The following is a 19405-nucleotide window of genomic DNA, read 5'->3' as shown; positions in this document are numbered from 1 at the left end:
ATCATGACATCTTTTGAAGCCTAACTTGTTATATCCTTTTATATACACAGTGCTTTACCCCTCATGTTATATGCAGACTGATAATCAATGCTTTTAATTTGTAAATTATTACCTTAAGTGGATTACTGTCAAAAGTCTTAGCAATGCCAAAATACAAATAGAAGAATTCCACGTTATGAATAGTACTATGCTATTAGTCAATTCATCATACATGTTTAAAGGAATGTTAGATATTTAGTATGGTAGTATTAAATATCTTCTAGTTGAAGAAGTGATGGAATATTTAGAACCTTGGTCAGAAGTTCTATAAAATACTTAGAAACTCTGTACCTATTTCAGCAATTTACTGTTATTTCTTTTACTTCCTGTTTATTGTCTGCATGTCATTCTTCGTAATTCCCTATTTCCTTTTTATGTCTGTCAGCATCTCCACTTTATCAGCTTCCTCATCTACTACCTTTTGTCTCCTTATATTGTATTCCATCTCCTTCATGTATAAAGTTTATTTCTGTGTAGATCGGATATCTAACTGTACTATGACCATAGATTATAGGTCACTTTCTTTGTGCCTCCCCTCCATCACATATCTGTTTTACTTCTGATATCAGTAGGTTACCTAGCTCTAATGCATTACTGGCAAATAAAGTCTTGTTTTCTCTTTCCATGAAGTACTATGATACCAGATCGTAACTTTGACAGCTCTTTATGATTCATACTTTGCTGCTGATGTGTACCCTGTAAGTGTTAACCATCTATTCAGTGGACAGTAGGGCAGCCAAGGTCAAAGATATGAATGGATAAAACCATGGTCAAAAATATAAATGAATAAACCCCTAGAATAACATCATAAAGGCAGCAATTAAATCATGCCCAACTAAAATACACCCCTTTAAATAACCTGTAAGACACAATAACTCGTGGGATAGATTTGGGTTGCATGGCTAGGCTTAAAACAGACCTAGTGGTCATCTGCCTAGTAAACACCTATGAATATTTTATGTATTTCTGCATATACTATGGGTGGCTTGTGTGTTTTTCTCATATCCATTTGTAATACTACAAAACAACAGGATATTGCTGATGCAAGTCCATTGTGTCATTATAGAAATGCACTGTCATATTTTCATCCATCTTACTTGTGCCTAGTGATCTATTATATTTGTCTTGTTTCCCTTTATGTATACTTGCATCACTACATAAGCAGTGATGGCTTGCCTGTGTACAGCACACTGCGCAGACATCTATAATACAATTTGATTTTTGACCTACCAAGGATGGATTTTTGTTGCATTACTGTTTGTAATTTTGCATGACATTTGCTGCAAGGCAATAAGTGATTAAATTTTACTTCTATTTTTGTCTCAGGCCTGGACTATCTACGATGCCCTGAACTGCTCTTTATTCTCCTTCCCCTTCCATAATGACTCACCAGTTACTCACAGACTGGAACAACTGATTACCTCTTTTGGCCAGTGGAAAATGTACTGTTGTTAGCAGCTTGAAAATGAAGAAATTGGAGCATCATGGTATGGCATTCTTCTATATTCTACTGTTTTTTTTTTCCTGTACTGTGACCATCTGATGTAAGTATATAGTGACATCAGCACACATATGCCATGCTCCCAGGAATGTAGAACAAGACACTTAACTATCAAACAAAACAAACAACAGGCAGAAGGTGCAAAAAGTATCTTCTTTAATACAACAAGAAATAAAGACAGAGATAAGCGCTTTCATACTTAATCCAAGTACTTCATCAGATCTAAGTAAAACACACAATAGATTTCTCTTATATAGGTTAGTAATATAGATCACGTGACTTCAATAAGGGTTTAACAGGAATGTACTCATTTAACCATTTCCCTCTAGTGGCCTGTAAAACAGCCATCCATTTTATTTCCAAACATTCTGTGCGTGTTCTTATATCACCTCCCCTGCAACCAGTATGACAAATTTCTAAGACCATAAACTTGAAATGATGATTACTACCTGCTAAACTGACATGCTTAGATAGACCATTTTTATTGTCCTGCTTATTGGTACTATATAAGTGCCCTCTGATGTGATCTGTCAAGCAGCAATTGGTTTTACCAACATAAAACATTCTGCACACCTTACATCTTGACACAGAACATATTTTTGAAATCAATATTTATGTTAACTGTAGCACATGCAATTTAGTGTATCTAGCTTCCTGTGTGGTGTGCAGAATGTTTTATGTTGGTAAAACCAATCGCTGCTTGAGAGATCACATCAGAGAGCACTTGTATAGTATCAATAAGCAGGAAAATAAAAATGCTCAGCTATTAAAATACTTGTTAGTCTTTATGGCACCAGTGATATAAGTGTTGTACCATTTAGCTAAATAATTTCATTTTGAACTTTAACTGTTTACTACTGTTGTTAAACAAAGTCTACCTATACGTCTTGTAACTTGTAATTAATTGTTGTTTTTATTTGTTTTTATTGTGGAGCTTTTCTCCCTGGGCCTCTGCTGAAAAAGGACCAGTGTCCAGTCGGATTTTCCTGGTCAACAAATGTAAAAAATAAATAAATAAATACATTTCAAGTTTATGGTCTTGGAACTTTGTCATATTGGTTGCAGGGGAGGGAGGTGATATAAGAACATGCACGGATTGTCTAGAGATAAAATGGATGGCTATTCTACAGGCAACCATTGGAAAATGGTTAAATGAATACATTCCTATTAAACCCTTATTGAAGTCACATGATTTACATCACTGACCTATATAAGAGAAATGCAATGTGTTTTTACTTGGATCTGATGAAGTACTTGGGTTAAGTATGAAAGGGCTCAGCTTGTTTTTATTTCTTGTTTTATTATACCGTTTTTGCACCTTCTGCCTATTGGTTTGTTTTGTTTGATATATTTTATATAATAGGTTTGCTCTTTTACATTTTTTTGATTTTTTAAGACTCTAACTATGTCCATTGCTGGTTTGAAATCCCTGGTTATCTACCCTTGCTTATCTTTCACTTCCATGATGAGGTGATACATCAGTGGCTAATCTCCATTACCATCCATGTTATAGACAAAAATGATCCCTTGCTATTTTACTCTAACATTCCAGTTGTCGCTACATTTTCTTGGACTTTAGAAGAGTCTTAATACCCTCCACAATAGACAGATGCCTAAACTCTGTGCGATCATACCAGATATGATTTTATATTCATAGTGAGTTGTTGTTGTTATATTTCAAATCAGATAGCTATTTTTGTCTGATAATGCCACATTCTGCATGCATATGTATGTATGTGCATCTTTGACTTTTCTTTACATTTTATTGTTATTATTATTATTATTATTATTATTATTATTATTATTATTAGTGGTAGTAGTAATAGCAGCTTTTTTATTAATACTTGCTGATCCATTGCAGGTTTGCCCAAAAGTCTTTTATATCCCTTTTGTCATTACTGCCACCCATCAATGGCGGACTGATACCCTGAGTTACAGTTTTCCAAATAAACAACTAAAGGCAGAAATAAGAAAAGATTGGTAAACAATAAGAGACAAAATGCCACATAAACTAAAGAAAGCAGAATAAATATAGATGGAAAATACATCAAATGTTTTTTATATATGTATATATATATATATATATATATATATATATATATATATATATATATATGGTCTGCCTTTAAAATGTCGACCGTACACAGTCAAACGGCTGCACCACTGAATTGTTTTCACAAAACCTGTACAGCCGAAACATCACAAACTCCAAAAAACATAGAAAGTTGACATTTCCAACTCTATCACACCTAGAAACAAGTGCTAACATGGGTCAAAAAGGGGTACGATTTTGCAGTTTGGAACATCGGCATTTGAGGTTTTCACCAGGTGCAGTTCAGAGTTTGTGACAGCGGGTTCGACATTCCGACCATCAACATTTTGAAGGTAAACCGTATATATATATATATATATATATATATATATATATATATATATATATATCGTATTTCGAAGCTTAAAACTTCGAATCTCATATGATCAAAGATCATATGTTCGAAGTTTTAAACCTTCGAAATCCTGAATGGAGATTGGCATACAGCACGGACTGGGAGATTTCCCTTGTCCTTGCTGTAGTGCGATCTCAGAGTTGGTATATTTAAGTTGCGTGGGTGGGGGTGCAGAGGGCTTGCTCCACTGCATACACATGTTTATGTGTTGGGTGGTGTTTCGGGGGGGGTTCACAATTTCAAGATTCCAAGATCTCAAGATTTTGGTATTTTCAAATTGTGAATGGAATCCATATATATATATATATATATATATATATATAAAAAGCTTGTTAAAATTCAGTCTTACACTGGAATCTTAACGTTTCTTTAGTCTGTCTATGAAATACTGATAACGAAACACTTTGCTAATGTGGAATAACAAAACTAAACTAATTTTAATTACCCAAAAGAAATAGTTGAAGAAGGTAACAACATTTAGTAAAATTGATACAATCGCATTATGAACTAACAGTCATTTTTCAGTGATGTCTCTGCTATCAGCAGCTGGAAGTCATAATTAACATGCAGTCTAGACTAATAAATAATTCCAGAAGTAACTATGTGTGATATCATTTAAAATGTCAAATACTTTTAACTTGTCTTAATCAAGTGAGTTTAGCTTTGCCTCATACATTTATCCATTTGTCAGGCAAATAATTATCTGTAGCTATACAACTTTAGCAGGATCATAATAACCCAGGGGTAAGCGTTTATCTTAAGGGAGTACTAACAGGACGAGTTGGGAAAAGCTGGGCAATTTTAATTTTTAAAATGTGACATACAGATTCAGACAACACTTCCCAATGTTCTGTTAAGGGACTATAAGTGAATACTTTGGTATTCCAGTTCCTGTAGATTCTGAAGGTTCCCTCCAGTATTTATCACAATACAGCTCATTTATTTTACTTTTCTGTGCTTTATATTTAAGATATATTTTCATATTATAAAACACCTCTCAAAACATTTTGTAATGTTTATCTTCTATGGTTTATCATTTAACTTGAGATGTTTGTGTATTCGGTGGCCACACAGCTCTCTGACGTTTATGATGGCATGCCCAAATAGCCATATAGGCGTTTGACAAAAATCCCCATTAAATGATGTAATTTATCCTCATGATAAGGCCATCACAAGAATGCAGTAACATTTGTTTGTATGTACATGTCTGTGTCTTTGGGTGTGTGTGTGTGTGTGTGTGTGTGTGTGTGTGTGTGTGTGTGTGTGTGTGTGTGTGTGTGTGTGTGTGTGTGTGTGTGTGTGTGTGTGTGTGTGTGCGTGTGTGTCTACATGTGTGTGAGACAGAGAGAGAAAAAGAGATGGCACACTTTTTCCCAGTTTTTCTACAGAATTAGATATAAAATATTAAAAGAAACTGCTGTCTTTTCTCAGCCTTGCAGTACGGTGCAAGCTTTTGTCTTCATGGATCTGCAGAGAGATGAATTTGTTTTCTATGGCACTCTCTTCCTTTGAAAGGTTAGCATCCAAAACCTAACATCCTCAGGCCAGCTAAGGATGTTATTTTTTATTTTGTTTCATTTTATTTTTTAATAGTTTATTAATTTGGTAACCTCAGAAAATGTAAATGCATTTGTTATGATCCTAAATCAGTGCAATTTTTAAGAAGGTGGACTGAAAAATAAAGGGTTCTTTTCTGATCTAGTTAAAATGATCTTCTTCTTTCTTTCAGCTTTTCCTGGTTAGGGGTCGCCAAAGCGGTACTCCGGTCCACTAATGATTGGCAGTAGATTTTTACAGTGCCAAGGTGCCAGCTCAACACCCAACCTTCAGTGAAGGCACGCCCAATTACATATGTCTTTCAAACACCACTCGACCGCAGGGAGGACATGCAGACTCCACACAGAAGGTGCTCCAGCCGAGAATCGAACAGGAGAACCTCTTGCTGTGAAGCGACAACGCTACCGCTGCACCACCGCGGCTTCTGATCTACTTAAAATGATAAGATATATTTATTCAGAAATACACCATATATTATAAAACTGCGTGTAGTAAAACAAATCAATAGCACAAATGTAACTAAAGCAATAATAAGGGTTTAAAATAGTCATTTCACTAAGTATCTAGATTATGGAGTAACTAGTCTAGGTATCAAAAAGTATCTCAATAAAATGATTTCTCTTTTTTCAGTGGATTAATAAATGTTGATTATTGAGCATTTGAGGAGGTGTATTAGTGATTTTGTTAAAAAGATAATAGATCACATGATTAGAGCTTAAAAATAGAAATGAATTGTGGTCATGGAAGCTCTCTCAACCCAAGACTGGATCAGACAGTCAAGAGGAGAAGGGAAATGCTTGCATCACACCAGCAGTCTCACATAGACCCATTAAACCAGCACTGGCAAAAAACACATATAAATACATAAAAACATACTCAGAGGCTCTAAATAAAAATATGCAAAGCCAACAGAGACCTCCAAAGCAAACATCCAAGCAACCTCTACCCCTCAACACAAGCCATGAAACACATACTCCACAAAACCAGTGTGCCATGCAATCACAGCCCTTAAGGCAAAATAACAAACCCAACATATTAGTAATAGGTGACTCTACAGTCAGGCACACTGAAGTCCCACTCACTAGGCTGAATAAAGAGAAGGTTACTGTTAGCTGCCTGTCGGGTGCCAGGATCCGCCACATAAGACAAGCACTCAGGTCACTCCAGAACAAGAGCAAATATGACTCTGTCATTGTCCATATTGGTGTAAATGATCTGAGCCGTACCTCCCTCGACTACATGAAGAGAGACGTGGAAGAGCTGTATGATCATGTAGCCCAAGCCAGTATGACCCTGACCCTGAGTAGCATCCTGCCCTCACCAAGAATGATACCACTGTATAAAGAAAAAAATCTTGATTTCAACAATTGGCTAAGTTTCTGGTGTTATTCAAAGGGGATCCAGTGTCTGTCCAGCTGGGATGACATGCTTGAGAAGCCACTCTGCTTCACTAGAGACAGCTTGCACATGTCATCCTTAGGCTTTCGAATACTTGAAAAGGCTCTTGCCACCCCCATAGTGCCTTTTTAAGGCAAGGCTCAAAAGACAAACCCACCGCGGTAAATAGCACAAGTAACAAAAAACTGAGGGTAATGCTACTCAATGCCAGAAGTCTGAACCTCAAAATGCATGCACTAGAGGCACTCCTCAGTATGGAGAAAATTGATGTATGTGCAGTAAAAGAAACCTGGTTTAAGGCTCCAGAGAGCACCCCAGCACTACCAGGCTACAACTCATACCATACATTTTGGCCACAGAACCCAAACTGAAATACAAAAGGTGGGGGCGTATCCATATTCATCAAGGATACCCACACCTCCAGGTTAGTGGCACAGCACGATGCTTCAGAGATCATTCACGTGCAACTAACAATGGGCAAAACTGCAATTCAAATTGTAGCTTGCTGCAGATCACCCACCATGTCTCAGGACCCCCATTCCATGTTTCTGGAAACACTGGGAAACATAAAAGTCCTACTAAACACCCTAATAGTGGGTGATTTCAATTATCCAAACATTAACTGGGAGAACTGCTCAAGTACTAACTCCCTTGCCCGACTTTTCCTAGAATTTATAAACTCAAATGCCCTGGTTGGACTGGTCAACATTCCCACCAGAGGTGACAACATATTGGACCTGGTCATCACCAACATGGGTGACCAGTGTTCCACACCAGAGGTCAACCCCTCGCTGGTTATATCTGATCATAAACAAATCACTTTGGATATCCATATTATGCCCCCATCCCCGGACAAGAAAACCACTGTGAAAAACTTTTCAATAGCAAACTTCACATTACTTAAGACCGAGGTGGAAAGTTTCAAAGCCCCCATGCTGAAGGATAACACTGTCCAAGCTTCAAAATCCTTTACTAATGCATTCTATGGGCAGCTACAAGAATGCATGGATCGTGCCATCCCAAGCAAAACCAAGACTCACTCCTCCAAGAAAAGGAAACCAGTCTGGTGTACTCCTGCCATAAACAAGCTATACAATAGAAGGAGGAAACTAGTACAGAAATGAGTAAAATCCCTAGAAGAGAAGACATCCCTGATCAGTATCAGCAAGAAACTATGATCCCTCATAAAATCATCTAGGTGAGCTTTGAAAGTAAAATTGCCAAGGACTCTAAAGATAACCACAAGGCATTATGTCAAGAATCTAAGTGGCAATGCTCAGATCTGCTCGGAGTTAGTGCAGAATGGCACAAAATACTCTGAACCAACCAATATCGCCAACATCCTGGCAGACAGGTTCAGCACAAACTTCACCCCTCTCTCACCCCCAAAAGGGCCCATAACCATACCAGAAGAATGTATAGTCCATGAAATCACAGACACTCAGGTTTAAACAGCCCTCTCCAAAGCCAAAAACACAGCATCAATGGGACTGGACGGTGTCCCAGGCTGCGTCCTAAATGAGCTCAAAGATGAACTAACCCCTCACCTAAACACACTGTTCAAACTCAGCCTCTCCACAGGCTACATACCCATAGAGTGGCACACAGCAATGGTTATTCCGCTCCACAAAGGTGAAGCCACAACAGACCCTGGGAACTATCGCCCTATAAGCCCGACTAGCTTGGTCTGCAAAGCTATGGAGCGCATAATCATGGAACTCATTAACAGAGACATTGGGAACCTCCAAACACTGGACCCTACCCAGTTTGGCTTTGTTATGGGAAGATCATTCCTCCTAAACCTGGTGGACTTCTTTGAGACAGTTATCAAGGCTATAGATGAGGGAAAGGTGGTACACACAGCCTACCTATACCTTGCTAAGGCCTTCAACACCATTTCCCCATTCTGGTATTATAGACAAGCTCAACAGCCTGAACATAAACCTCTATGTCACTATGTCACAAGATGGGTTGCCATCTGGCTCATCGACAGAACCCACATGGTGAGAGTTGCAGGAGCTAAGTCCGATTATAAACCAGTTACAAGTGGCATTCCCCAGGGCTCAGTCCTAGGACCCCTCCTGTTCGGCATATACTTCTCAGAGGTACAGGCAAGCACAGGAGGACTATGGCTGACCAAGTTCACAGACGACTGCAAACTAGGGCTATAATTGACTCTCCGGCTGACACAGACATCCTCCAAAAGGGTCTCACTGAGACGGATACCTGGTGGGTGTCAAAATCATGGCCTCAAGCTAAATTCCAAAAAGTGCATAGTCATCCCCTTTGGAAAAAACAAAGTACCCACAAGCTACCACATAGGTGGTAGACCCCTAAATACAGAAGATGTAATAAGGGATCTGTGGACCTAAGAAGACAGTAATCTCACCTTTGGTAATTACATTGCCAAAGTGGTTAGAAAATCCTTCTACGTGGCCCACCTAATCACAAAAGGGTTTGCATCCAGATCAAAAGAGGCCATTGTGTCCCTCTACTCATCACACCCATCATAGAGTACAATGCCCATTTGGGATGTACCTTACAAGACACCTGCAACAGCTGGAAAGACCACAGAAGTACCTCACCAAGAGGATCACTGGCCTCAAACAGATGCCCTATGCAGCTTGACTGAAGAAACTCCAGTTGTACTCGATTGCATACCGCCTACTCAGAGGTGATCTCTGCCTGACATACAAGGCCATGTCCAACCCAGAATTGATGGACATGCTCCACCTAAAGAAAACCTTATCCCCGCGAGCCACATGCTCTAGGGATCTCAGCCTCACCACAACAATAAATAGGACATGCTGGAGGGATAGATTCCTGTCCCAGAGACTTCCCATGCTTTGGAACAAGATCCCAATCTACATTAGGCAGAGCTCCTCGCTAACACTCTTCAAAAGAAACCTTGACGAGTGGATGGGAAACAGAAAGTTTACCTCAGGGATCACTTCAGTGGCTCTGCTGGACAGAGGTACAGGGAACTAATCTAAGTGGGCGGCGAAAGCCAACACATTCTGGCTAGGCTTATAAATGCCTTCGGGCAGATAGCCTAGTACCAACCTATGAACCTATTAAGTGGTGGGGTATAAAGAAGATTCATAGATTATATATACACGGCTATCATAAAGTTATATTAGAAGCACAGAGGTGGGAGAAGAGCATTGTAACAAAACTATGCATATGGCTGGGAGATGCTAGTAAAACTCTTCATGTATTGGTAAAGACTAGCTGTGGCGCATTGGATTCTAAATGAAGAGAAATTGTTGGAATATGTGGCTGAAGTAAATAATTATATTTATCCAGGAGATATACTGGATCAGATCTATTGATCTGATAGGTGATGTTTTAGTCATGTTGTAAATGCGTCTGCATTCTGAATGGATTTTAGTGGAAGTGGGATATGGTTCCATAGCTTACCTACACTATTTAAATAGAGTCACCTGCAGTATTAGATGATTTGTTTCTAGCAATTAGTGAGTTTTCTCTAGAGCATAAAATTCTACTGGGGAGCTAGTGTTGCATTAAGTTGTTAAGGGCTGAGCAAATTTCTAGCTTTATAGAGAAGTCTGTGTATTGTAATTATCTGAGCTAGGTGATGTGATAGTTCTGGCCAGATTAATTCTGAGAAGGAGTTGTAGTGGTGTGTTCTACTGTTATAATTTAATGCAAATTTGGATATTTTATTATAATATTGCTCAGGTTTGAACATTGGTGTGACTTGAAGGTTAGTGAATATTGGGGCAGTATGGAAGAGAGAGGGCAATAAGAAAGCAGAGGCTATACAGCTTTTGGTAATTTCAGTGAAGCAGATTTTGATTCTGTACAATGCATGTAGTTTTTGATTATTTTTTGAATGCACATATGATACATGTTGGTCAGATTTCGTTTAATCATCTGTGATGATACCTAGTAATTTTATGTGGTTTACTTGTTCCATCATGGTGTTATTTATAAAGACAATAGTTAATACTGCTTGTTTGAGAGAGATGAGTTTTGGGATAAAGAGCAATAATTTTGTTTTTTTATCATTTAGTAGTAGTTGTGAATTATTAAGCAAGTTTCAAATCAATAAGAAGCTTTAAATACATCTAGGAAGTTAGTGGAGACTAGGCTGCTGGCATTTCTATTGATGTTGGCAGCATTAACAATATTAGGGGACAGGATTATGGACAGTCGAACCAAAGATAATGAAAACTCTGCAAATGCAATAAACTTATTCAGGTTTACCCAACTCATTTCTACTGCTACCTGGTACAACAAATCCACCGATAGAAATTCCATCTTAGATTTAATCCTTATAAACAAACCAGACAAAATAAATTATGCCAACATTATTCCTTACACCCTTAGTGACCAACTGCCTATTCTTGCAATAAGACAACATATTCATAACCAAAACTTAACAAAAGGCTGACAGACTGATCCACACTACTGGAGCTGAAGTGTATAAATAAAAAAAACAAAACATTTATTTACACAGTTAACTTTCATCCCTTAGGACTTCTTCAGAATGGTCACAGTCTGTCCACCTTCATCAAGGGCACTTTCATTACAAACTTACAATTAATAAATTGGGGAATGCTAAACTGAAGCAACTTAGATGAAGCAGTAGCACTATTTAATACAACATTTCCTAAAGTACTAAATGAGGCTGCACTCATAAAGACCAAAAGAATGCAATCAAACCCAACTTGCTAGCTAACAATGGAATCTAATCAGCTCATGAAAAATGCATGGGGAACCTGGAAAAAATCCAGCACTCGTACTGATTAACAGACATTCAGAACAAAAGAAGAGGACAGTGCAGTTGTACAGCAGTAGTGTTGTCACCACCCAGCAACAGGTTCTCCGGTTCAATTCTTGGCTGGAGTGGCTTCTGTGTGGAGTCTGCATGTCCTCACTGTGTTTTTGCAGGTTATCTGGGTACTCCGTTTTTCTCCCATGTTAAAAACTCAAAACAAACTGCCAAGTAGACTAGAGTCCAAAAAGGTCCAGAATTTATTGAGACAAATAATCCAAGGTAAGCGCTTTCGTTTGGTAGCTATCATCAAACTTCTTCAGACAAAATAATAGAGCAAATACAATCCAAGTTATACTACAAGAACACACCCTACCTTATTAATCAATTAAAATCTATTAACATTTTTTTAAAAAGACATATACCCTGAATATATATATATATATATATATATATATATATAAATACTAATACATATCTAGATAATACAAAAATACCTTGTATACATATATATAAATATTTAAATAATGTAATAAAAAGTTTTCTGTATATATGTAATACATGTATTTTTTTAAAATAATAAAACTTGTATGTGCAAAACATATATTTATATAACTATTAAAAATGTAAACATTTTATCTGTCAAGAACTTTCAATTTCAGTTTACTGGATATAGAAATAGCATCATTTAACCCAGGAGGCTGACAAGCATTAAGGAAAACCTGCCACCAGGTTTCCTTTTCCTCTAGGAATAATTTCCAAGGCCCCTTTCTATCCCCATATTTAACCTGTTGTAGCACTACAAATTTAAAAGAATGATGAGAAAAACTCTGAATATGTCTAAATAAAGTATTATTGATATCCCCCTTGTTTATGTCATACATGTGCTCTTACATTGCTGTGACAACTTACTTGCCCACATAAAAAGCAGGACATTGATCGCACACAGCAGCATATACTACGGCATGGGAATAGCAACTAAATTTACCTTTGAAGTCAATCTTCCTACCATTTAATTCCAAACTGGAGGTAGCCATAACATATTTACATTGATTACACATGCCACAGGGTGCCATCCTTCCATCCATACCCAAATTCAAATTTAGAATATGTTCCAAAAGTCCCTTTAAGTTTCTACCCTTTCGAAACACAACTTTGGGATGTTCACCAAACACTCTAGCCATACTTGGTTCACTCACAAGAATATGCCAATTCTTATTGACAGTATCCTGTACCAACTGACTTTCCATAGAAAAGGTAAAAACAAACGGGCATATACTTCCAATTATAGGAACAACTTCAACATTATGAAGAACATTACCTTGTAACACAGAAGCATTGTTGCCCCCCATATTATGATCAATAACAGACACGGCATTATTAACTAGGTCCACCCCATCATGATTCAATATGGGCCTATAAATGCCCCTCATAAGCTTGTTAATCACTTCTTGTTTAATATTAAAAATCAAATCATGGGGGTAACCCTGGTCCAAAAACATTTGACACATAAAATCACATTCTTGTAAAAAATCATCATATAATGAGACCATACGGGCTGCCTTAACCAAGTGGCCCTTAACTATACCTCTTTTGATATGAAATGGATGACTACATGAATAGTGCAATATAATATTAGAAAAAGTAGACTTCCTGAAAATTGTAGCTTTAAACTTCCCATCATCCAACTTATGCAACATAAGATCCAAATAAGAATTTTTTTCAGAATTCATGGAAAATGTAAACTTAAGAAAATCAGTGCTAGAATTAATATAGTCCATAAACCTCAAAATATCATCAGATGGGCCCTTCCAGGCAATAAACAGGTCATCCAAATAACGTAAATATAAGGAAATTGAGGAAATAAAAGGGGAAGTAAACAAATAACTTTTCTCCCACCATGCCATGACCACATTCACAAATAAGGGACCGCATGCTGAGCCCATGGCAACCCCAAGTAGTTGCTTAAAATAATGCCCTTCAAAATAAATAAAATTATTGCTCCTCTCATTTTACCAAGACATATATCTGGAGCATTTCTCCCCAGGCCTCTGCTGAAAATTGGCTTTGTCCCAAGTCAGACTTTCCCGGTAAACAAATGTTAAATAAATAAAGTATGATCAACTTAGAAATACTACTAAAACCAAAATCCAACATGATAAAAAATACTGTCTAAAATTACAAACAGTAAAGCAGAACACCCCTAAGATATTCTGGTCAACCAACAACAAACTCCTGCATCCATCCCACATGACCCAGCCTATCCCTAAAAGCACCAGGGACACTCCACTGTTAACCAATTTAATTCCTAGTTTATAAATTCTGTTGCCTCATTCTTAAACTTGCAATCTTCTACAACCAGTATAACACCTCCAGACCCCACAGTTTATTCCCAAGCTGTTAAACTTCAATCCATCCCAACCTCTACTATCAGAAAGCTACTTAAAATTTTGAAATTCACCACCCTTGACCTAGACAACTTACCAGCTGAGTACTTCAAAACAGCAACAGATTCTCTGCATACCCTGTGTCCATCTTAAAAAAACTGTATATCAAGGAAAGTTATGTTACTACTCTGGGGAAAAAATCCTATATACTTCCCCTACATAAGTGTAGATACTCCACTGACCTGTCCAATTACAGGCCCATAGCCCTTCTATCTCCTCTATCTAAAATAATTACCTACATTACTGAAAACTAACTGCTTTCCATTATGCACCATGGTTTCTGTCCATATCACAGCACCACCTCTGCACTACTAAGCTTTGTTATACCGAAAATCAAAGCAGAAGCAACAATAACCTTGTCTCTTCCATATTCCTTGATCTGTCCAAAGCCTTCAACACAGTGTCACACCAAAAATTACTGTGCTAGCGGTCTTCTCTAGCTTTGATAAACTCTCAATTTTCTAACAGTAACCTCTCAAACAGACAACAAGCTGTAAAGTGGAGAAACATCATCACTTACTTTCTCCCTGTAATCATGGGTGTCCCTCAAGGCTCTATATTAGATCCACTACTTTTTTAATGTATCCATTAAGGACCCGACATTTATCAATCAAATAAGCAAACATCATGCAATATGCTGGCAATTCCACAATCATCTACTCTACTAAAAACATGGCTAAACTACAACAGTACACCCAGGAAGCTTTATCATCAATTGACACTTGGCCAACTGACTCACAGCTATTTCTAAACCCTCAAAACCCCAAACATATCTTGTTGGTCCCCAAACAACTATCCAACCAAAAATTTCCTTCTCAGCTGTGTCATCAAAGAGTACCAGGATTGAGAAATGGTAACCCATGCCAAACTACTCAGGGTTACCATTGATGATAACCTAAAATTTGATTACCACATAAAACAGGTTGTAAAGAAAACCCATCAAGAATTCGGAGCCCTGTGTAGAGCCAAGCCTTACTGAACAGAGCAGATTAGGATAAGCATTCCATGATTTCTATTCATTCCTACTCTCCGATATGCAGCCCCCATACTTATCAATTTATAATACAATCAGCTCTCCTTACTTGATCAGTGCCATAAGAAAAGAGCAAACCTTGCTGCCAACCATCATTAGAGGACACACCACTGCCTCACACTAAATAACTTCAGTGGCTGGAACTAAGGCAGTATTTAACCTGCTTGCAGCCTTTCACAAAAAATAAGCTCATATATGACCTAGACAAATGACGAGGTCTAAGCATTATTCTCCAGCTCTATAGTTCCAAAAGATCACTATGCTCTTCTAACAAGATGTTGCTAACTGTTAGTAAATCAAACAGTACTGCTGTGGAATCCTTGTACACCACTCTCTCTAAAACCTGAAATTCCATACTTTTCTCTCTCAATCTCTTTTTCTATGAGCATTAGAAAACAAAAAGGCTTCCAAACTACACTTGGGGGATCACCTAGGAATTGCCTGTCTATGCTCTTACAGCTCTTGTGGGATAACCCAAATGTTGATTCTCTCTCAACCTCTTTTCCTAGGCCTCTCTAGTCTCTACATAGCTGTTCTAGTCACTAAATGGCTGTAATACTCCTCCTAGTATAACCACACTTTGGCCTACTTTGTTGTACTTCAAAGTACCACCTCTGTTTATTGACAACCTCACAATTTACAATTTATTTTTCTGCCATTATAACAAATTGCATTATGTAGGTCAAAAATTAATAACTAGTTTTCATGTTCTCAAATTTAGCAGTATATACATTTTTATTCTACTGTTCACTATTTCCATATAGGATGTAAAAAAACCTTTATCAAAATGTGACTAACTTGTATTGACCTAAAATGTATTTATGCTTATTATCTACAATGTATTATCTATTGTTTTACTGTTTGCTCATTTTATTTTGACGCTTTTCTGCATAATTTTCAGCTGAAAGGGGGCAGCTTGTCATTCATCCATGTCAGACCATCCTAATAAACAAATACAATAAATTAATAAACAAAATTCAGTTAAGGCAGTAGTTTTGCTGTGATGAGGATGGGATCCATGCTGGGATGATGACAGAAGATGGTTATCTATAAGTAGAAAAGCTGCACATGAATACATTTTTTCTAATATTTTTGATAGGTGGTGATAAGATGGCATTTGGGTATAATTTGAAAAATCTATACTGATTCCACCCTTGTGCAGTGCAGTAATGAATATTTTTTCTATAGTGGAGGGACTTCATTTTTGTATGCAGATTGAATAATCAGAATTGAAAATGGATATACAATAGCTTCAGCAGCCATTTCACCAGGTACATTGTCAGGGACATGGCTAATAGGTTTTACATTTTTGAAGTAGTTTTTGATGATATCTGTGGGAAGTGATTAGAAGGAGAAATGTTGAAGAAGGTTATTTGATTGAGTGAGGGCATCAATAGCTTTATCCTTCACCTGTTTGGTTAATGACTGTGCAGTTTCTGTAAACTGGATTTTGAATTGTTTAGCTATGGTATCATTTTGTTTTTGTGTGCTTGGCATTGGCTTTGTAGCTTGTCCTGGATTTAACAGTTTATTGATTGAAGGACAGAAAAGTTTTGGATTATTAGTGTGTATTTTTTGATTGGATGAGTAATAATCTTTCTTATTTTTGGTCATACGTTGCATAGTAAAATTGGAGCAGTGAAATAAAATTTGTGCAATCCTTCCATATTTTTTTCTCCTTCTTTCATGAATTGTTTAATCCACAGGTTAATAGGTTCATAGGTATACACTAGGCTAACAATGACTAGGGGCCTTAAAAGTCTATCCATGCAACCAAAATGTGACCTACAAATTTGATTTTTAGGGAGCGATTTAATGACTGCCTTGGTTCATCAGAGACATAGGTGCCATTCCAGGGGTGATTTTCCAATTACCCATCCATTGGTCCAAGTTGCATTTAAATAGGGATAACGAGGAACTTTGCTTCACATGAATGGTGAGCCTGTTCCAGAGAATGAGAATTCTCTGAGCAACATATTTGTCTCTGCAAAATGTCCTAATTATGTTGCAAGCAAAATTTAGGTCTTTTATTTTAGTAGTGCTGTTGCTGTTTCTTTTGTGGATGTACAAAAGATTCATCAAAACAGTGTCCAGGGATGCCTTGTATGCTAAGCAAAGATACTTCTCAGAAGTCTGTATGATACTGAGTAAAGAGACAGGACAGGTGATTGTGAGGACATTGTGTTTACTCTGGTATTCTTTTTGTAAGGAACCTTTGTGGGCAATCCAGTTGATGCATATATCTGGTCAGGGACATGCCGAAGGGGACATTATACTTTATGATGGGTCTGATGAGGGACGAGCACAGTCGTATGATGACCTGTCTGGACCTGGATGCCATGCCCTTCCTTATAACTTGAGCAACACAGAAAATTTTTCCTACAGCTTTCGCCACCTGTTTGCTGAAAGCTAGGTTACTATCTAAAAGAGTTCTCAGCTCCCTGACTATTGAATCATCTTTTAAGGGTGTTTTATTGATGATGTAGTTTCCATGGGTGGCAGATTTCCATAAAGGTACTATAATGCATTTCTAGGTATTGAGTTTTAAGCCATGGCTTTGGCACCAAGCATTTATCTTTATTAGACCTTCCTGAAGGGTATTCTCATCTTGGGTAAATTCAATGACTGTCCCCAGGTTGCAATCATATGTGAACTTGTATAGCCAGAGGCCTTTGACATTGGTTTTGTCATCCAAGAAATAGACGCCAAAGAGGAATGAGCTTAGAACATAACCCTGAGAGACTCAACTGGTGATTGACCTCTTTGTGGAGGTGGCCTCACAGATTCTAACCTCATGGATACTATGAATGAGCTAAGTATCTATCCAGCATGTTATAATTTATTTGTCTTTGCTTACCAAGAAAGTCCAACTGGGTAATATTCATTTTCAGTGGAAGCCCGAGGAGAAAAGCTACATTTACATTGCATTATACTAAGTTCCTTTTAAAGACAGAATAGTTATATTACTATTTACAGTTATGCACAAACCGTAACACACATTCAAAGATTTTAGAGGTGGAACTTGCTAATGAGAAAGCCCACATGCAACTTAGTGGATTGTACAGGCAGCAGGTATATATAAAAAAAAATGTTTTACCATTTCAGTGAGAGGTTGAGAGTATTTTGTTTAAGGGGGGTATTTGGAGAGTATCTTACGGTGAGCACAACGTCTTAACCTTGTGCAAAGCATGTGCAGGACCAGGATTGGCTAAGATGTTGTTTAAGCAGTAGTTTAAAACTATTGAGTTTGTCAGAGAGTTTTATTTGTGTGGGGATACTATTCCAGAGTTTAAAAACATATTGGAAGTACAGCAAGTCTCCTGAAACATTGTTTGACTTATTTGTAAGTAACAAGAATTTGTTAATAGAGCAGATTCCTTGCTGGACAGTATGGAAATAAGTTTTGTAGTGCAGGTCATTTCTCATGAATGATGAATGAGTTTGTGTGCTGTAGTTAGTAGTGAATAGGTTAGGTAATTGTGTAATTCATGCCAGTTTAATTGCTTTAAGCAATGACAATGGTGGGTCCTATGAGGGAGATTTTTGCCAAATTTAGCTATTTTATTATAGCAGGAGGCAAGTTTGTTTCTTGAGTATTGTTTGAGTTTGTTAGGATAGGAGTAGAGTATAAGACAGTCACAATAAGATGGTGGTGGCTGGAATTTTTCTTGCAGTATCTTTTAGGAATCCATTTATCCTATAAAGTTTCTGGTGTATAGATTTAATGGTTTGCAGTATATGCTAGTCAGCTTTGAAACTGTCATCTATTATAACACCTAGAAGTTTACTGTGAGTTACAGTTTCAATGACAGTGTTATTTTCTGACTTTATGGTACAAGATTGATTTTGATCCTTGAAACTTTTTGAGGTAAAAACCATTAACTTAATTTTCTTGGGGTTGAGTAGGAGGTTTGTTCCTTTGAGCCAGGTTTCTACAGAGGAGAAAGATTTTGGGGTTATGTCTTGGAGATATTTATTGTTGAGGCTGCACATATTAATGTGGAGTTATTTGCATATTGAATTAAACTAGCATGGTGAGTGGAGGTGAAGAGGTCATTAATAAATATATTAAATAGGCGAGGGCCCAGAATAGGGCCCTGAGAGACACCTATAGTAACTGATTGAAAAGATGAGTAGGTTTGTCGCCATTTAACGACTTGTTGCCTTCCAGATAGGTAATGAAGAAACCACAACAAGAAGTATTGTGAAAGTCCTATTGAAGAGAGTTGAGTAAGCAGTTGC

This window comes from Protopterus annectens, chromosome 5.part0 (assembly GCF_019279795.1).
Source record: "Protopterus annectens isolate FY-2018-M chromosome 5.part0, PAN1.0, whole genome shotgun sequence".
Classification (NCBI taxonomy): domain Eukaryota; kingdom Metazoa; phylum Chordata; order Ceratodontiformes; family Protopteridae; genus Protopterus; species Protopterus annectens.
This window is presented reverse-complemented; position numbering follows the sequence as displayed.